Raw genomic sequence first — 22,259 nt, 5'->3', positions numbered from 1 at the left:
GCTGTGCGCCTGATTTATCAGTATATAGTTAATGCAGGTAGGCTCATGATGGTCTCGGCATATTCTGTAGTTACAATAGGTGGGTCCTCCTTGCAGCAACTCCATTCTAGCTGTCTCAATACAGAACTGACTAGAATGGAGTTGCTGCAGGTAGGTTCATGGTATCGGTATATTCTGTAGTTGCTGTAGGTGGGTCCTCCTTGCAGCAACTCCATTCTAGCTGTCTCAATACAGAACTGACTAGAATGGAGTTGCTGCAGGTAGGTTCATGGTATCGGTATATTCCGTAGTTGCTATAGGTAGGTCCTCCTTGCAGCAACTCCATTCTAGCTGTCTCAATACAGAACTGACTAGAATGGAGTTGCTGCAGGTAGGTTGATGGTCTGGGTATACTCTGTAGTTGCTATAGGTAGGTCCTCCTTGCAGCAACTCCATTCTAGCTGTCTCAATACAGAACTAACTAGAATGGAGTTGCTGCAGGTAGGTTGATGGTCTGGGTATATTCTGTAGTTACAATAGGTGGGTCCTCCTTGCAGCAACTCCATTCTAGCTGTCTCAATACAGAACTGACTAGAATGGAGTTGCTGCAGGTAGGTTGATGGTCTGGGTATATTCTGTAGTTGCTATAGGTGGGTCCTCCTTGCAGCAACTCCATTCTAGCTGTCTCAATACAGAACTGACTAGAATGGAGTTGCTGCAGGTAGGTTCATGGTATCGGTATATTCTGTAGTTACAATAGGTGGGTCCTCCTTGCAGCAACTCCATTCTAGCTGTCTCAATACAGAATTGACTAGAATGGAGTTGCTGCAGGTAGGTTCATGATATCGGTATATTCTGTAGTTACAATAGGTGGGTCCTCCTTGCAGCAACTCCATTCTAGCTGTCTCAATACAGAACTGACTAGAATGGAGTTGCTGCAGGTAGGTTCATGGTATCGGTATATTCTGTAGTTGCTGTAGGTGGGTCCTCCTTGCAGCAACTCCATTCTAGCTGTCTCAATACAGAACTGACTAGAATGGAGTTGCTGCAGGTAGGTTGATGGTCTGGGTATACTCTGTAGTTGCTGTAGGTGGGTCCTCCTTGCAGCAACTCCATTCTAGCTGTCTCAATACAGAACTGACTAGAATGGAGTTGCTGCAGGTAGGTTCATGGTATCGGTATATTCTCCATAGGTTATTCAGTATAGGACCTATATCTTATAAGCTCCGCCTACAGTAATAATAATAATAATAAAACACACATTTTAAAAATTTATATTTTATTGAACTAAAACCATCCGCACAATCCTCATTATCCATATTTAAAAAAAAAAAAAAAACCTAAACAAAAAACCACCTCCACTAGTTACCAACGTAGTCCATCAACCCCCTCCCTTCTACCAACTTACCTGTCCTGGTCTAGTATTACCTGCTTTCATGGAATAAACCAGCCACTGTCGTCTCATGCGGTGGGGTTACTAGAGTAAAGACAGGATCACATGTGCGCCAGGTTCTACGTTGTTTAAAGAGGACCTTTCACTTCCTGGGGCACATGCGGTGTAATACACCACTAGAAAACCAACAGTGTGCTGAATTCAGCGCACTATCGGCTTTCCCTTTCTGTTCCGGTACCGTAGTTCTTCACTGTCAGAAGGGCGTTTCTAACAGACAGTCAGGAACGCCTTTATTCACAGTAGCATCTATTGCGCTGTATTGTGAGACTGGGGGGCATTGCTTATTTCCAACAATGACGTCTATGGACGAGTACTATCAGGAGGGGAGGAAACGTTCCTCACCACTCTCACAGTACGACTTTGGGCTTTCTAGCGGTGTATTACACTGCATGTGCCCCAGGAGGTGAAAGGTCCTCTTTAAATCTGTCATGTGACCTGAATGATGAAAAGCCAGATCGCTAAAACATCGGTTACTCATGGACACCAGTGGACTCCATTGACTTAATGGGGTCAGCCGTTTCCATACTGAAACGGGCAGAGAGAACAATCCTCCGTGCAGGACTTTTCTCTCTGTCGATTTCTGCGGCCGATGTGAATCTAACCGCAAATTTAGTCCAGTGACCTTCTTTTTTAATTAATGGAGAACCAGAATGTGAGGCCTCCTCCTACTGAAAGGATAGTACCTCAGGATAGGCCATCAGTATTAGATGTGTGGGGGCCCCTGCAGATCTCTGGTGTTGTACAAACTGTAGTGGCGAGTGTAGGTACCGCAGCGATGCGCCATTACAATCTCTGTACCGGAGATATGCAGGGGTTTTACGTGTTGGGGTTCCCCTGCAGGTCTAATATTGATGGCCTACCCTGAGAAAGTGGATAACTCCATGAGGCTTGCTCCCCACACCACTTAAACACAGTGGAAGAAACGTGGCAGAAGAAAAAACAAAAACAATCCCATCCCCATTTTACGGTAAAATAGATGCAGCGGATACGCTGCACTGTCATGGTTTTGGAAATTGGAGCATGCCAGTTATACCCCAGGACGTGGCGGCGGCTTCCCTATTGGTATAGTTAAAGCAGAAAGTCCACAGAGGAAACCTGTACAAAGCGCTACAGGAAGAACCCCGATGTGTTGCTGTTTTTCCAACAGTGTTTTTTTGCTACAGGTGCTACGTGGGGCCTTAACCACAAGTCATGTCAAGCTTGTGATTAACCCCTTCTTGGGTAATCAGCAATTCAATCACTTAGATGGAATCACTGACTGCAGGAGGTTGGGGGAGTCAGTGGTGAATACAGCTCACCAGGCACACTTGGTGGTCTTCGGGGGGCACGTTGTATTAATGAATATATGGGGGGGAGAACACAGGCAGCCTGCTATACAAATAAAGCAGGGGTCGGCAACCTTCAGCACACCAGCTGTTGTAAAACTACAACTCCCAGCATGTATACTTGCTCTGCTGTTCTTGGAACTCCCATGGAAGTGAATGGAGCATGTTGGGAGTTGTAGTTTCACAGCAGCTGGAGAGCCGAAGGTTGCTGACCACTGAAATAAAGTATAGCTGCCCTAATCTTCCTTAGGGTTGCACCTGCTGTACAGGGAGAGTAAAGTGACCATGACATTTGTTAGAATTGCTAACTCATGCACTAGAAAGAGTTAATTGCAGTCATAACCTGACCACGACTAACCCCAAGTGCAAGAGTCACAGTCAAGGGTTTACACTCAGTTATGACACACAGAAAAGTAATGTCTTAAGATTCGCCCCCATCAGTTTGGTGCTAGTGATCACTGCAGGGTTGGAGAGTGAGCAGTGCAGAATATTTATACCTACAGCTCACACAGGAGGCAGCCCCCAGGTCCTGGATCTCCCCTATCATACAGATGGCAGCCCCCATGCCCCTCTCAGGCTACAGATGGCAGTCCCCCATGGACTGAAGCCCCCCTCAGTATACAGCAGGAGCACCCTAACACATAGGTGGCAACATCCAAGGTGCTGGACCCCTCCAACACACAGGCAGCATCCCCAAACACACACAGGTGGTAACATCTCAGGGCCCAAGAACAACCCCCACCCACATACAAACAGCACTGCAGGAATCCCCCATTTACATGAAGGCAGCACCCAAATGACCTAAACACAACAAAGCAGTACCCTGGAACCTCCGCCACATGCCCACAGGTGGAAGTACCCAAGGGACCACCACCAAAACCACCTCACACACACAGGTAGCATCCCAGGGGCCTCCAAACAAGGACACAGGTCGCAGCACCCTGGGACCACCTCCAGAACTCCCTCTCACATACAAGCAGTACCCCAGGACCCCAACACACAAATTCGATACCCCTGGGAACCCACACAAACGCATGCAGCAGGCCCCCCCAGGGACCCTCCCCACCATTACATGCAAGCAGCACCCCAGGGATGTTTGCTCATCCATTAGATGTCAGCAGCACCCCAAGGACACCGCCCCCCCTGTAGATGCCCAAGCACACCAAGGATACATGCCAACATAATTAGATGTCGATGGCACCCCAGGGTCTCTGCCCCTTTTAGTTGCCAGAAGCACGCCAGGGACACCTTGCCCCTATCCATGCCAACAGCATACACCATAGATGCTAATAGCACTCCAAGGACCTCCCCCTTTATGCCAGAAGCACCTCGAGGACCTCTACCTTTCTTCAGATGCCAGCATCCCAAAGATCCCTGCCCACTTAGATGCTAGCAGCATCCAAGGGACTCATGCACTCCTACAGATGCCAACTGCACCCCTGCCCCCCCCCCCCCCGTTTAGAAGCACACCAAAGATCCCTGTCCTTCTCTTTTAGTTGCCAGCAGCACCCCAAAGGCCCCTGCCCCTTCTTAGATGCCAGTAGTACCCCAAAGACCCCCCCCCCCCCCAGATGCCAGCAGTATCCCAAAGACCCAGTGCCCCCCATTAGATACCAGCAGTTCTTCAAAGACCCACTGCCAGGGGTGTAACGATCGTGACCTGGCCCGGTGAGACACGGGGCCAGTAGCCAGCTAGAGATAGTCGGGGTCCAGTACCACTATGTGACAGCAGCAGGGGAAAGCCTGGTTCCCCGACCACTATATATATTGTAAATGAAAAAGGGCACCGGCATATTGCCAGGCCCTTTTTCAATAGACACTGGCCCAGGAGAGGTGACTTAAAGTAAACAGATATACTCACCTCTCTGCGTCCTCTCCGGCGTCTTCCATCATGTGATTGAAGCCTAAGATTAGGCCCCAGCAGTCAGATGGAGCGCAGCGGCGTAATGATGTCAGTGACCCCTCATGTGACTGCTGAGGACCAATCACAGGACTCAACAGAGACGTCAGGAAGATGCTGAAGACAGCCGGAGCCAGGATGCCCAGGAAAGGCGAGTATTAGGGTTTGTTAATTTTATTCACCTACCCTGGGCCTCCTATTATTATACTCTGGGGTCTGAGGTGACCACAGTGTAGAATAATATCACTGGAGGGGGCTGTTGGGAGCATATAATACTGGGGGGGGGGGGGAGGCACTGCTGGAGATATAATGTGTGTGTTGGGGGGGGGGGGGGGCACTGCTCGACATGTAATATTGTATATGGGGGGGGGGGCTGCTGGGTATGTAATACTGTGCACGCCACTGCCTCCCCTCTTAGATGCAGCAGTACCCCCAAAGATCTCCTGCGCCCCCTTAAATGCCAGAAACACCTAAAGGACCCCGTCTCCCTCTATGCCAACGACTCCTATACCACCCTAAAGATCAATCCAATCCACCAGACCCTTCGGGATACAGTCCCATAAAAATGCGCTCCCCCTCAGCCTCATCGAACATGCAGTCCAATGTAACTACATCACTCTCTTCCCTCAGCCTCATGCAGTCCCATGTAACTACATCACTCTCTCTCCTCAGCCTCATCCAACATGCAGTCCCATGAAACTACATCACTCTCTCTCCTCAGCCTCATCTAATGTGCAGTCCCATGTAACTACATCACTCTCTCTCCTCAGCCTCCTCCAACATGCAGTCCCATGTAACTACATAACTCTTTCTCCTGAGCCTCATCCAACATGCAGTCCCATGTAATTACATCACTCTCTCCTCAGCCTCATCCAACATGCAGTCCCATGTAACTACATCACTCTCTCTCCTCAGCCTCATCTAATGTGCAGTCCCATGTAACTACATCACTCTCTCCCCTCAGCCTCATCCAACATGCAGTCCCATGTAATTACATCACTCTCCCCTCAGCCTCATCCAACATGCAGTCCCATGTAATTACATCACTCTCTCCTCAGCCTCATCTAATGTGCAGTCCCATGTAACTACATCACTCTCTCCCCTAAGCCTCATCCAACATACAGTCCCATGTAACTACATCACTCTCTCCCCTCAGCCTCATCCAACATGTCGTCTCATGTAAAACAAACCTGTCTCTTCCCTTCCATCCTCCATTACCACAAGACAATCCTCTCTGCTTTCTGTTCTCCAGCTTCATGAGCTCGGCTCCGGCTTCCTCTATACAGCACAGAGCAGTGATGGCCGAAACTCTGCCCTCCTCTGAGAGGCCACGCCCCTTCCTGTGACATCATACCTACCAGGAGCAACTCCACTCTAGTCACGACCCTGTGAGCATATAATACCGTGGGGGGGTGTCACTGGTGAGCACATAATTCTGTTTGGGGGCCACTGTGGTGCACATAATAATGTTTGGGGGTCACTATGGAGTACCTAATTCTGTTTGGGGGCCTCTGTGGTGCACATAATACTGTTTGGGGGTCACTATGGAGTACCTAATTCTGTTTGGGGGCCCCTGTGGTGCACATCATACTGTATGGGGGTCACTATGGAGTACCTAATTCTGTTTGGGGGGCCTCTGTGGTGCACATCATACTGTATGGGGGTCACTATGGAGCACGTAATACTGTTTGGGGGCCCCTGTGGAGCACGTTATGCTGTCCCAGTATTGCTTACATGTGGGGCGTTGCGCTGCTTTCTCACCGTATTCTTGATAGCTGCAGTTGTGGGTACTAAAGCTGTATCTCTTTCAGGTATCTGAGATATTACTTTAGCGCCCATAACCGCCACTATCAAGAATTCACTCTAGTAAGGGGATAGGGGACCACGGACAAAAGTTTGTACCCAGGCCCACAAAACATTAGTTACACCAATGGCGCTGCTCTGGGTCCAGGCACCGCCAGTAATATAGCTTATTTTTAACTAGATCGACTGTGCTGATACACAGACGTCCTGTACTTGGATGTAAAGTGGGCACCTCCGTTCATCAGGATCGCAGGTAGGTGAGTATAACACTTTTTTTTTTTTTTTTTAGCTTAGTTTTGGGTATTTTAATAGTACAAGGGGTTGTTTGGAGAGGGAAATTATAATTATAAGGAGGGGGCATTATGAACATAAGAGGGGTCATTTTTATAGGGGTTATTAGGGGACATTACGAATACAAGGGGAGGCTATATTAGGAGGCATTATGAACATAAGTCATTGATATTAGGGGTGCAGTATTTATGTCAGGGGGAATTAGGGGCATACTATGAGGGGGCAATTAATTTAATGAAAGTGGCACTTGGGCTTTATTAAGACTAAGGCCTCACGTTGCAAACTGCAACAAAATAGCGCTGCAGGAAAAACCGCAGCAGCAACGCATTGTGTTTTTTTTTTTCCCGCAGCGCTTTTCATTTTCTGCTTCCATTACACCTATAGGGAAACCATCAGTGTTTTCGTAGGTATAAGTGATATTCCAGCGATTTCCAAAACCCCAACGGTTTTGGAAATCGCAGCATGTTCACTGCACATAATTTTCCACAACGTGTGGATGGGATTTGCTAGAATCCCATTCACATTGCAGGAACTGTTGGCTTTTTCCGTGGTGTTTTCGCCATATGAAGCCCCATCCACACTTTGCGTTAAAATAAGATACATGCTGTAATTTCCAAAGCAGTCTTGGGTTTTAGCGTTAGACATTGCAGCATGCCTACGGAAATTCTGGCGGTTTCAATATAATTGAAGCAGAAAATAGAGAGGAAAGCTCTGCAAACTTTTCTGTGCAAAGGCCTGCAGGAAGAAACGTGATGCGTCATGGATGCGGTTTTTCCCGCAGCGCTTTTTTGCTGCAGGACACCACGTGGGGCCTTGAACTGGAAAACTCCTTAAGCCTATTTATATTGATGATCTATCCTCAGAATAAATCATCAATAAGAGATAAGTGACCCCCTGATCAGTTGTATGAAGGGGCCATGGTGCCTGTTTATATCACACGCTGTCTGTTTATAGTGACCGTGTGGTGTAATTACAGCCTTGTCACATAGACGCTTATAGGACGAGGCTGTAGTTACATGACATGGCCACTGTGAGATGTACGATACTGCGTAAACAGAGAAGGGGTCACGGCGCTTGCACAGATGCCACGATTCACTCAAACAGCTGATTCATCCCTCATTATTACACCTCAGCCACGGAGGTGTAAAAAAAAAAAACAAAAACACACACTCGCCTGTCCCCAGCACCCTGTTGTCCTCCGCCTCTGTTTGTTCCGTCTCATGGCAACACCTAATTTCTGGAAATTCTGTACCCAATTCCTCTTAGCGGTCACATGATGTGCAGGACTCCCAGCAAGAAGGTGCCAGCACGAGACTGAATGGACACTGGCCGAGGACAACGGGTTGCTGAGGACAGGTGAGTATGCTTTTTTTTATTTTAAACCTCCAGCCCGGCACATGAGTTGCTCCAATTCCTGGACAATATCTTTAAAGGATTTATCCATGTTTCTAATATTTATGGCCGGTCCTCAGGATAAGCCATCAATATTACATCTGTGGGAATCTGACAGCCAGGACCTCTGCAGATGAGCTTTTTCATTACAGTGCGGCTACAGGTAATGGTGACAATTCTAGGAGCCACGCTGCTCTCTTGCCATACAGGATGTAGCAGTGGGTTTAGGTAGTGCAGTGGTACACATCGTATGGCAGGCGAGCAGCCGGCTCCTGATATTACCTTTAGCCATCCTGTCTCTGTACAACTCATCTACAGGGGTCCTGGCGGTGGGCCCCTAAAAACAATTCCACTGGTGGGCCCTAAACACCCCAGTCCGACCCTGTGCAGGGTGGATGTGGGGTACACAATTCACTGTGGGGGAGAGATGGGTGCATGGCAAACTGTGGGGTGGGGAAGTGTGGGGTGCCTGGTGAATTGGGGGGGGGGGGATTTAGAGCTGTGTTACTTTAATGGATGGCAAGCTATGGTTGATGCTTGGTGGATTTAGGGTAAGTTCACACAGGTTTTTTTTTTTTGCTCAGTTCTTTTTTTTCTGGGAGCCGTTTGTTCCAGAACGGACATGCTCATTCTTCAGACACCTCGCGACATCCGCCTGAAGGCACTCCCTCCTCCCAACTAGGCCCATTCATTTGGACCTAATCCGGAGCGGAGTGCGCAACTGGATGCTGGTGCAGTGCACTGGTATCCAGTCACAGCCACCTGTATTTTGGGACCGGAACCTGAGGCAGCCTCAGGTTCCGGTCCAAAATACCCCGTGTGAACCCGGCCTAAGGATTGCATAAGAGGCACAAAGAAACTCCTCCATTGGCGGTGCAGAGGTGATTGACAATGTGCTTTAGGTTAAAGCCCCACATAGGGGGCCACAGCCAAAAAGCTCTGCAGGAAAAACCTCTGTGGAAACACATTGCGATCTTCCTACAAGGCCTTTCACGTAAAATGTGCAGTTTTCCTCTGCGGACTTTCTACTTTAGATATACATATAGTTTCCATGTGCTGCAATGTACAAAAAGTAATGTGGGGATAGTGCAGTGCTTGTTGCGGTGCGTGTCAGGGTCGAATTCGACAGCACGGGTCAATCGGTCAGATCCAAATTAGTATTAGCATGTGTGCACCGCGCGAAGAATGACACAGACACTCAGTTCCGTTTTCAATCCCAGCCCAGCACTGAACTGCGTTTATTTCACGTCACACATAGTTATACAGGAAAGGAAAAGAAAGGGTTGATGCATAATATAACCTGAAATTCTTCACATGATTGGCTCTTGATCGTGACGTATAACCTGTTGTAGTCTTGGTTACAATCTAAGGAATTCAGCAAAACATGAGAGTCAGCGCCATCTTAGAATACATTCTTTATTCCAAAGCTGATAGTCTTTAGTTTTAAAGGAAAATTAGTATTTCAACAAAACGTAAAATATAACATGCTATAATCGTGACCTGAGCTCTGACAGGGGTACACCAGAGGGACATGGGGGATAGTGGGATATACCTGGATGTAGTTATAGCTGCACTCGTTAGTATCGGGTCTCCAATACTGTGAAGACCCAGTGGCTATGATGGCCGCCATCTTTAAAGGTCCGGCATGTACTATTACAGATGTCGGGAAGGGATACAATTATTTAAAGGGATCCTATCATTTAAACACTTTTTTTTTTTTTTTTCCTAGCTGACACGTCGGAATAGCTGCGCATGCATACGCGTGCATGTGCAGTACGCTCCTGTTCTCCATACAACTATAGGAGCTTACTGTGCATGCGAGCGTAGCGGCCTCCAAAAAAATGGCCGCCTGCCTGTTCACTTGGCTTTTGCCTGCGTCACAATGGCAGAGCAGACTGTGCAGGTGCCGGAGTGTGACCCCAGAGAAGACGCAGAAGAGGTGGTTTCTGTTGAAGATGGAGGCATCGCTGGAGAGACTTCTCTGGCAGCATTGGGGACGCCCCCAGTGCTGTGAAAACTCATTTGCATACCGGTAAAAACCCGGTATTTCTACTGAACGGCGGGCCGGAGACGACTGATAAAGGTAGGCGACAAATAGCCTTTCTTAAGGCTATTCCGCCGTGTTAGTCATAAAAAAATGCGTTTGAATGATAGAGGTCACTTTTTAAAGGGATCCTGAGTTTGTTCATGTTTTGCTGTTATTTTGTTGTTTTGACTTTTTTATTTTTAATAAATTTTATTTTTTGGGCAAAAAAATTAAAAAATAGATGTGTAAATAGTGTTTTCTGAATGTCATAACTTTAATAGTAAGAAATCCATCAATTAGCTATAACTTACCCCATCCCCACCTCTTGTGTCACCAAAGCGACTCTGACTCATCAAGGCACAACAAGATCTCTGCATACAGTAGTGGAAGACCTAGAACATGATGGAGTAAGGTTACGTTCACACTACTGTTATGCACGTCCGTTACTGTTATCTGTCATAGGATGAGAGCAACAGACATAGATGGAGTCTCCTCATCCTCCTGCGTCTGTTCCCATTGACTAGAACATTAAGAAAAAAAACCCATTAAGGACGCCGTCTTCTGTCTCCTTTTTTCTGTCTCTTGTGTTTTTTCCGTAATTTTTGTTTATTTTTGTAAAGGAAGGAAAATGTCTGGCGCGCACAACTTATTCTTCAGTCACAAAACTAAACTTAAATGATGCAGGAAAGATGGGAGACTGAGGACAGACAGGAGACAGCGGCCATCGTGTTGTTTACATTAGTGTTAACTTGAATGGACACTGACTGTCTCTGTCCATTTCTCTGCTGCAGTTAATGTTCGTTGCGGTCATCCATCAAAGGACATTAAAGGGGCTCTTTCAGCAAAATTTTGTTGTATGAGCCTCACATATGCGTGAATAGCCTTTAAAAAAAGGCTATTCAGGCACCGCTAATCTCATTTTAATCCCCCGTCCTGTTTTAAAATCTATAAAAACATATATGTAAATCATACTTGAACGTGCACACTGGGCGGTGATGCACGATCCGACGTCATCTTCTGGTACGCCTACCTCTTCTTTCGGCGACGCCCACCGGTCCTGGCTCTTCCCCGGCTTCATCTTCTTCCATCGGTTCAAATCCAATTGGTTGAAATCCGGCGTGTGCGCAGTAGCCCTCCCTCCGGAGCTACTGCGCACACTCCGGCGGCACTGCCATTGAGAAAAATGGTGCCAGAGGATGTGCAGTAGCTCCAGAGGGAGCATTACTGCGCACGCGCCGGACTTCAACCAATTGGATTTGAACCGCTGGAAGTAGATACAGATGAAGCCGGGAAGAGCCAGGACCGGAGGGCGTCGCCGAAAGAAGAGGTAGGTGTGCTAGAAGATGACGTCGTATCGTGCACGACCGCCCCCCGTGGATGTTCAAGTATGATTTACCTATATGTTTTTATAGTTTTATTTTAAAACGGGACGGGGGTTTAAAATAAGGTTAGCGGTGCCTGAATAGCCTTTTTAAAGGCTATTCACGCATATGTGGGGCTCATACAGCAAAATTTTGCTGATAGAGCCCCTTTAACAAGGGTAGCCTGAACCCGCTCTAGGGCTGCTATTACACAGGTGTGTTTTTGATCAGAGTAGAAACAACAGCACATGCGCTAATGTGAATAAAGACCACATGTGTAATGGCACCCTAAGGCCGGCTTCACATGGAAACATTTGGTTGTCAGCTGTGGTTCCCAGACCAGGACCCGGACTCCCAGCAGTATAGTTGTTTATGATGCTAGGAGTTCCGGCTTCCTCGCAGCTTCAGCGTTCCATACTGTAATGTCCGTGTGAAGCCGGCCTAAGGGTTACTAATATGTGAGGCCCCACGTTGCGGAAACGCTGCTTATTTTGTTGCAGTTTTTTGAGGCAAAGCCAAGACTAGCTACAAGAGGAATGGGAAATATATAGGAAGTTCTTATACTTCTACCTTTTGCACAATCCACTTCTGGCTTTGACTCAAAAAACTGCAACTAGTAAAGCTGTGTTTCCGCAACGTGGGGCCCCGTCACACGGCCATGCTGCAGTTCAATCTAATTGAAATGAATGGGGATGAGCTGTAATACTAAGCACAGCCTCTATACAGTGTATGGCACTGTGCTTAGTAAGTAGAGAAGAGACCACAGCAATCAATATCATAGTCCCAATAATCCCTTTAATTTATACCTTCATGTAACTCTAGGCTGAGACCTCACAAAATAGGACTGATCTAAGGGCGGGTCCACACTTGCGCCCGGTCTCTGCTTTGTGAGTTTCCATCTTGTGCCCGAGAAACCCTGATGGAAACCCGGCAGCCAGTGTCCGCTTCTGAGTGGCCGTGAGCGTCTTCAAATCTCTGCGGCGAAACAGTTTTTGTTTTTTTTTAACTGGACACAAAGTCGGACATGCAGGAAAAAAAAAAAGGTTTCGCCGCGGATGCCAGAAGACGCTCACGGGCGGACACTTTGCAAACCCATTCAAATGAAAAGTGACTGCCAGTTTTTGTCTCCTGTCCAGTTTCTCGCAAACGAAGAAGACGGAAACCTGTTCGTTAGTCGTTCGAATAGTCGAATATTGAGATGCTATTCGTAACGAATATCGAACCCCATTATAGTCTATGGGAGAAAATGCTTTGTTTCAGGGGATCCTACCATTCGACTCAGGAGGGTCACCTAGTCCACTATTACACCTCAGCAAATGATGCCAACACCTCTGCAATGCAACTGGGACAGCAGGGGAAGCATGTCTGGGGGCATCTAACAAGCCCAAGTCACTGTATTACCCCACTATCACAGCCTAACAACTACACACTTTCCACATTCAAAAAAACCTCTATCAAAGTGGGAAAATACCTGGAAACCTTCTTTACTCCCCAAATGGATGGACACAAACCCCAATTTAAGCTCAACAAACATTAACAAGCACCCCTTTTAAACCACGTTCCCCATGACAACCACAGATGGAATAGGCAATGGGAAATCCTTCAGTCCCCACCCCGAACTGTCATTGTGGATGTGTGTGATGTGGTAAGACCTTCCAGAATTCACTTTTAAGGCCCTTAACATGAGCGCTTCCAAATTAAGTTACACACCCTTAAGCTGAGCTACCAGCAGAAATTGAGGCCCTTCAGGTTACTTCAGCCTTTTACCTGCAGAGTTTTAGGCCCTTGAACTTAGTTCAGCCTTGCAGCAGCAGAGATTTGTTGGCCCTTTGGCTGACTAGAGCCTTGTAGCAGCAGGGTTTTATTTTTTGGCCCTTTGGCTGACTAGAGCCTTGTAGCAGCAGGGTTTTTTATTTTTTTTTGGCCCTTGGGGGAGCCCTAAAACATTAATTTGCAGGCGCCTGTGGGGGGAGCCCTAAAATATTAATTTGCAGGCCCCTGTGGGGGGGGGGGGGGGGGTATGCATGAGATATTTTTTTTTTTTTAATTGAAATAATTTTTTCAAACATTCAGTAGTAGGGGCTGGGGTTGTAGAAGGATGAGAAGGATGAGGAAGAGTAAATTGGTTCCTGACTGAATCTCTCCAGTACCTGGGCTATGGAGTGGATACCCAGCTGGATATCTACATCCTCACCCACGTCTCATGCTGCTGCTGGCAGCCTCTCTCCAGTACCTGGACTCTGGAGCTGATACCCAGCTGGGTATCTAGTTCCACGTCCCCTGCTGCTATGCTGCATGATTTGCTAGCTAGTTATTAATTGAGCTCTGAAAAGAGCTGTTATTATTCCCAATTCCTGCCTAAGGGCTCATTCACACGGAGTAACGCCGGGCGTGTATCACAGCCGTACACGCCGGCATTACGGCAGACTGCCAAACACTTCCCGTTCACTTCAATGGGAGCGCTCCAATGAGGCTATTCACATAGCCGGGTCACGGACCGTCAAACAATACAACATGTTCTCTTTCTCCACAGATCTCTTCATACACTGTCTCTATACTATCTTATACCATCTGAAACCTTCTAAGTACAGTATATGATACATGGATACAGTGTGAGACGGCTAAATACTATCACTGGAAGGACCTCACCGGTATGAAACCTTGTATGTATAGGAAACATGGAAAAGGAAAACTCCCTCACACTTTTTGCTGAAAAATATTTTTACCGCTTTTATTGTTGATTTCCAAACAATTGTTGGAATAATAATAATAATAAGACACATATTATCTTTATCTTATAATTCTTATGATCTAATCTTGTCCCTTTATTGTGAGATTTACAAACATTACTGAAGCCGGAGCCCAGCTATTATAAAGGTCCTTACAGAGAACGGGGTTTAGCCAATTCACAGTGAGGGTGCGTTCACACGATGTAACGTGGAGTGCAATCTGGCACGTATACACGTGTGAGCAGATTGCGCTCTGAAAAAGATCCCATTCATTTCAATGGGAGTTAGGAACGTATACGCCGTGTTATTTTGCGGCCGCAAAACAATCTGCTCACACGTGTATACGTGCCAGATTGCGCTCCACGTTACATCGTGTGAACGCACCCTGAAGCAGCTAAATACTATAAGAGATCAGGACCGACTAATAGGGGGCAAAAATGGTCCCTACAAATGATGGGAAATAGACAGCTCACATAGAGTTGGCTAAATACTATCACTGGTGAGGACCTGGTCCCTCTGGAGTACGGGATTTAGCCAATTCACTGTGAGCTGGCTAAATACTATCTCGGTTAAGGACCCGACCACCAGGCGGCAAAAAGGTCCTTACCAGTAAGGGGAAATAGACAACTCACACTGAGCCGGCTAAATACTAGACCTGGTAAGGACCAGGTCCCTACAGCGTCTACAGGGGCGTAACTACCATAGAGGCAGCTGCCACAGGGCCTGGGCCATTAGGGGGCCCGGTGACAGCCGCTACCGCTGCATTTTTTTTTTTTTTTTTCTTTATAGGCTGTTAGGGGCGCTATTCACTTGCCGATTCTGGCTGGGCCGGGATCGGTAAGTGACACTGCGGGCCCCACAAATACTATCATTATACTCGGGGGGTCTTTGCAGACCCCCGAGTATAATGATCAGCGGACCGGGAGAGGTAATAAACATAAAAAACACTGTTACTTAACTCTCTACGATCCTGCCAGGCCTCCTTTCTGACGTCTCTGACGTCACATGAACCCGGCCTGCGTCCCGGGTCATGTGATGTCTGACGTCATTTCAGAAGAATGGCAGCGGAGAAGACAGCGTAGGAGCCGGGAACAGGTAAGAAACAGTAATTTTTTATGTTTTTATTCCCCTGGGTCTCCGATTATTATACTCTGGGGTCTTTTCATACCCCAGAGTATAATAATTGTTTATGGGTGTCCACTATGGGGTATAATACTGTGTGCAGGGGCCACTATGGGACATAATTCTGTGTGCAGGGGGCAGTAAGGGACATAATAGAGTGCGGAGGAGGGGGCCGGTCGAGGTCTTCGGGAGGGGGGGGGATGTCAAAAGTTCGCCACGGGGCCCCGCCATTCCTAGTTACGCCACTGGGCGTCTAGTATTTAGTCACAACCGTTCAGACTGTGTGTGAGCATGATAGAGGGGTTCAGGCTGTGTGACAAATGGGTCAGTCTCATGAAGGGAACACTTAAATCCCCCCCCCCCCCCCCCATGTTATTTATTGTTTTACATGGGGCTTGTGTCTCTGCTGTCACATCAAATTCCGGAATGTCCTTTTTTTTTTTTTTTTTTTTTTTATACATTTGACTAAAAATAAACCTCAAAACAATGTTTAACTAGGTTTTTGTTTGTTTCTAGGTTTATGTGAGATCTTAATGGTGTGAAGACTCCACTTCAAGATCATTAGGTGCCAGTGCTCTAGACCAAGCGAAGTGCCCCCTTGTGATCAAATGTCTCAACCGGGCTCCTCTAAATAGGCAACACTTATAAAGGTTTATAAAATAAGGCTTTGTTTGGAGCCTTCAGTAAAAGTTATTTGATGGCCCCCTCAGTGCCCCCACACTCAGGAGAATGTCCCCTTCGCTGCCCACATGTAATATAATGACCCCACAGCGACCAGCATGTTATATAATGGCCCTTACTCTGCCTCTACATGTATGCAGCCTGCAGTAGAAGTGCCAATATTTCGTAATGCATTACATTAGGGATAAGGCCCCCTGGGGGGGGGGGGTATACCTGGGTCTGCAAAAAAAATGCCCTATGCACCCCCATACACGGAATTAGAAAAAAAGTTATGGGTGTCATAATATTGGCACAGTTTTGGGTTTTTGTTACGGGGTTAAAATGTAAATAAAACCATATAAATTTGTTTTCCCTGGAATTGTACCAAAACATAGAATACAGGTGACATGTCATTTTTGGTTACAGAGTAAATGCCATTAAAACAACAATAGCCTCCCATGCCTGCGTTGTAGTGGTGGCTTGCCGACTGCAGAGCAAAGAGCAACGGCTGGACTATTGTGTGCTGCGGCAGAGTCAGAAAAGAGGGAGGAGCTGTTTTACTGGAGGAAGTCTGGAAGTAAGAGAGAGGCAAGTATGATGGGGCGGTGGGCTTATTATGCTTGGTTCACACATCAGTATGCCATCCGTCCGTTTGAATTCAGTTTGAGACTTAAAACGGATTGATGCACATACTGATTGCATACTGGATGGCATACTGATGTGTGAACCAAACCTTAGTTGAGAAGGTCTAGTAATGGTCGGGATAGCTAGAGAGACGGAGGGGGAGGTAGTGCAAGTCAGCGTACACGTACCATGATGCATTAGCTAAGACTGCTTCACATCTGTGTTCGGTATTCCATTTGGGGAGACCGCTTGGAGATGCCCTCTGAACGGAATATTGAACGCATTAAAAAGCGATGAGCAATGAAACCACACGGACCCCACAGGCTAGAATGGGGTCTGTGTATTTTCCGCATGAATCATGCGGAGAGAAAAGTGCTGCTTTCCCCCAATGGAAATATTGCAGGTGTTAATCCACCTATTGCTAGTAACAACGAATCCCAGTGCAGTGTAGGCACGACCCCTCAGGATCTGACACTAGCTGTTACCCCGGCCCCATCAGATGTCCATTATTAAGTATATACTATATAATCTTTTAACATGATGTGGTCTAGAATTCCGTTCCCCCGCCTCTCCCCTTCCTATTCCCATTCCTTGCTTATTTGGGTCTTCCCCTCCTCCTTGGTCTTTCTTTTGTAGGGTTTTAAATTTTTTTACCTTAAATTATTATTATCTTTTTGATACTAAATATGAAATTAAAAATCAATTTTTAACTAAAAATATTCATTGTCCTGTTTTCATTTTCGTTTTCTCTGTGGTCTATAAAAAACTTTCATCAAGCAGGTTTTCTGGGTTGATGGCCCCCCCTCCCCCTTAGGATAGGGTCACCAATATTGGATCAGTGGGGCTCAGCACTTCCAGCCAGTCTCCAGTGCTAGAACCTAGAAGGCTCTGTAGACTGTATGTTGGCGGTGGTTAATACTACATTTCTGTTCACTGTATATAAGCGGGGTAGAATACTACAGCTCTGTTCGCTGTATATAGGTGGTGGTTAATACTACAGCTCTGTTCATTGTATATAAGCGGGGTAGAATACTACAGCTCTGTACACAGATATAGGCCGTGGTTAATACTACAGCTCTGTACACAGTATATAGGTGGTGGTTAATACTGCAGCTCTGTTCACTGTATATAGGCGGGGGTGAATACTGCAGCTCTGTTCACTGTATATAGGCGGGGGTGAATACTGCAGCTCTGTTCACTGTATATAGGCGGGGGTGAATACTGCAGCTGTGTTCCTAGTTATTGGGAGCAGGGCTGTAGTGCTCCGGCACCACCGCTATACCAAGGACACAGATGTCGGCTTCCAGCACCAGTGACAACAAGCTATTCACTCCAACAGCCAAACGCACTGTATTTTAAAGGATCCACTCACTCCAACAGCCAAAGCACTGAATTTCAATGGCTCCACTCACTCCAACAACCAAAAGCACTGCATTTTAATGGCTCCACTCACTCCAACAGCCAAAAGCGCTGAATTTTAATGGCTCCACTCACTCCAACAGCCAAAAGCACTGCATTTTAAAGGCTCTACTCACTCCAACAGCCAAAAGCACTGCATTTTAAAGGCTCTACTCACTCCAACAGCCAAAAGCGCTGTATTTTAAAGGCTCTACTCACTCCAACAGCCAAAACCACTGTACTTTAAAGGCTCTACTCACTCCAACAACCAAAAGCACTGTATTTTAAAGGCTCCACTCACTCCAAGGGCCAAAAGCACTGCATTTTAAAGGCTCTACTCAAGCCAAGGGCCAAAAGCACTGTATTTTAAAGGGTCTACTCAGTCCAACAGCCAAAAGCACTGTATTTTAAAGGCTCTACTCACTCCAACACCTCTGTATTTTAAAGGCTCCACTCACTCCAACAGCCAAAAGCACTGAATTTTAAAGGCTCTACTCACTCAAAGGGCCAAAATCACTGCTTTTTAAAGGCTCTGCTCACGCCAAGGGCGAAAAGCACTGTGTTTTAAAGGCTCTACTCACTCCAACAGCCAAAAGCACTGAATTTTAAAGGCTCTACTCACTCAAAGGGCCAAAATCACTGCTTTTTAGATAAGATAAGACAAGATAATCCTTTAATAGTCCCACATTGGGGGAAATTTCAGCGTGTTACAGCAGCATAGTAATACAGATACAGGATAATACAGAGTAATATATTACAGACGTAGACATAGATAAGCTGAGAAGAGAAGATATACTAGGAGTCCATGGCAGCTAAGGAAAAACAGAAAAGAAAGAGGAAGACCTCATGGTCATCGTCATAATCATTAGTTCTCTTTGCGGAGTGATCTTCGTTTGGTCTGATGTAGATTATACAGCCTGGTCGCGGTTGGAAGGAAGGACCTGCGATAGCGCTCCTTCTCACACTTGGGGTGAAGCAGATGGTCGCTTATAGTGCTGCCAAGTCCCATCAGGGTCCCATACATGGGGTGGGATTTGTTCTCCCGCATGGAGGTCACCACAGACAGTATCCTTCTGTCACCCACCACCTGTACTGGGTCCAAGGGGCTCCCCAGGACAGAGCTGGCCCTCCTGATCAGCCTGTCAAGTCTATTTCTGTCCCTGGTTGATATACTGCTTCCCCAGCAGGCCACACCGAAAAAGATGGCTGAGGCAACCACAGAGTTGAAGAAGGCCCTAAGAAGTGTCCCCCGGACTCCGAAGGCCCTCAGCCTCCTGAGCAGGTAGAGTCTGCTGTGGCCCTTTCTGTGCAGCGCCTCCAGGTGATCAGCCCAGTCTAGTTTATTGTTGAGGAGCACGCCCAGGTACTTATAGGTCCTGACTATCTCAATACATGTTCCTTGGATCTCCCCCGGGGTCGGAGCACCTCTCCGTTTACTAAAGTCCACCACCATCTCCTTGGTCTTCCCAGCATTAATCCTGAGCTGGTTCTGCTGGCACCATTCAACAAAATCCCGGTTTAAGTCTCTGTATTCCCTATCGTCGCCATCAGTGATAAGGCCGACTATAGCAGAGTCATCGGAGTACTTCTGTAAGTAACAGCTGGATGAGTTGTGCCTGAAGTCAGCAGTGTACAGTGTGAAGAGGAATGGGGCAAGAACTGTACCTTGTGGTGCCCCCGTACTACAGATCACAGTGTCAGACACACAGTCCTGGGCTCTCACATACTGAGGGCGGTTTGTCAGGTAGTCTAGTATCCAGTTAGACAGGTGATGGTCCACACCACCAAGGTTCAGCTTCTCCCTCAGTAGCCCTGGCTGAATGGTGTTGAAAGCACTAGAGAAATCAAAGAACATTATTCTCACAGTGTTCCCGGGTTTCTCCAGGTGAGAGAGAGCTCTATGAAGAAGGTGGATGATGGCATCATCTACCCCAATGCCTGGCTGGTAGGCAAACTGGAGGGGGTCCAGAGCGGAGCTCACTAGGGGGCGTAGGTGTGTCAGGACCAGTCTCTCTAGGACCTTCATCAGGTGTGATGTCAGTGCTACTGGTCGGTAGTCATTGTGGCCCATCGGGTTGGGTTTCTTTGGGACTGGTACCACGCAAGATGTTTTCCACAGTTGAGGTACTACTCCCAGCTTCAGGCTCATATTGTACATGTGCGTAATAATGCCACCCAGCTGGTCGCTGCACATTTTAAGAAATCTTGCGCTTATACCATCAGGTCCCCCCGCTTTGTTTGCTCTAATATTCTTCATTTCCTTACACACCTGAGACTCCTGCAGGATCAGATAGTCAGATTGCAGTTGACCGCAGTTCGGTGGGGGTTGGGTCTTGGTGTGTGAGGGGAGGGCGGTTGGCTGACATGCTGGTGGAGGGAGCATTTGCTTGGAGTCGAATCTATTGAAGAATAGATTAAGCTCGTTAAGCCACTTCCTGTCCCCTACTGTTCGGTGCCCTGTCTTTTCCTTGTGTCCTGAAATTGCCTTAAGGCTGTCCCACACCTCAGAGACTCTACCCTCCCCCATCTGTAGCTCCATCTTCCGCCTGTAGTTGGCTTTCCCTTCTCTGATCAGTTGTCTTAGTTGTTTCTGCACCGCGCCCAGGCCATTTTTGTCCCCAGACCTAAAAATTCTCTTTTTTTCCCTTGAGGAGAGTTTTAATCTCAGAGTTGATCCATGGTTTGTTATTGGAGAAACACCTCACCTTTCTAGTTGGTACCGTGCTGTCCACACAGAAATTAATGTAGTCCGTTATGCAATGTGTGAGTCCCTCAATGTCCTCTGGAAATGAGTCTTGAAACACTTCCCATAAAGTTACATCAAAGCAAGGCTCTGCTCACGCCAAGGGCGAAAAGCACTGTTGGTGCAAGGCTGTACTAACTCAAATGGCCAAAAACACTGATTTTTAAAGGCTCTGCTCACGCCAAGGGCCAAAAGCACTGTATTTTAAAGGCTCTACTCACTCCAACAGCCAAAAGCACTGTATTTTAAAGGCTCAACTCACTCCAAAAGCACTGCTTTTTAAAGGCTCTACTCACGCCAAGGGCCAAAAGCACTGTATTTTAAAGGCTCCAATCCCTCCAACAGCCAAAAGCACTGTATTTTAAAGGCTCCACTCACTCCAAGGGCCAAACGCACTGCTTTTTAAAGGCTCTGCTCACGCCAAGGGCCAAAAGCACTGTATTTGAAAGGCTCTACTCAGTCCAACAGCCAAAAGCACTGTATTTTAAAGGCTCCACTCACTCAAAGATCCAAGAAATCTCTGCTGGTGCAAGGCTGAACTAAGTTAAAGGGCCTAAAACTCTGCAGGTATAAAGTTGAAGTCTCCTGAAGGGCCCCAATCTCTGCTGGTAGCTCAGCTTAAGGGCCTGTAACTTTGTTTGGAAGGGCTCACGTTAAGGGCCTTAAAAGTGAATTTTGGAAGGTCTTACCACATCACACACACATACACACACACATCCACAATGACAGTTCGGGGTGAGGACTGAAGGATTTCCCATTGCCTATTCCATCTGTGGGTGTCATGGGCAACGTGATTTAAAGGGGTGCTTGTTATTGTTTGTTGAGCTTAAATTGGGGTTTGTGTCCATCCATTTGGGGAGTTAAGAAGGTTTCCAGGTATTTTCCCACTTTGATGGAGGTTTTTTGAGTGTGGAAAGTGTGTAGTTGTTAGGCTGTGATAGTGGGGTAATACAGTGACTTGGGCTTGTTAGATGCCCCCAGACATGCTTCCCCTGCTGTCCCAGTTGCATTGCAGAGGTGTTGGCATCATTTGCTGAGGTGTAATAGTGGACTTGGTGACCCTCCTGAGTCGAATGGTAGGATCCCCTGAAACGAAGCATTTTCTCCCATAGCCTATAATGGGGTTCGATATTCGTTCGAATAGTCGAATATTGAGATGCCATTCGTAACGAATAACGAACATCGAATATTTTACTGTTCGCTCATCTCTAATACCCACTTATCTCTCCTCATGGGAAAAAGAATTAAACACAAAATTCACAAGTGCAGAGACTGACCTAATTCTGAAAAATTCTCATGGCTTCTCTAGGTGTGTAAGATTGCAAGAGACTCACTTTAAGGTCCTAGCAAGGTGGTACAAAACCCCTGAATAGTTGCATGCCCATGGCCTAGCGGAGTCCAAATTGTGTTGGAGGTGTAGGACACAGACGGGTAGCATGTTACACATCTGGTG

The sequence above is a fragment of the Leptodactylus fuscus genome, chromosome 1 (genome assembly GCF_031893055.1).
Source record: "Leptodactylus fuscus isolate aLepFus1 chromosome 1, aLepFus1.hap2, whole genome shotgun sequence".
NCBI classification, from domain to species: Eukaryota; Metazoa; Chordata; class Amphibia; order Anura; family Leptodactylidae; genus Leptodactylus; species Leptodactylus fuscus.
The sequence above is the reverse complement of the archived record's forward strand: the minus strand, read 5'-3'. Positions refer to the sequence as shown.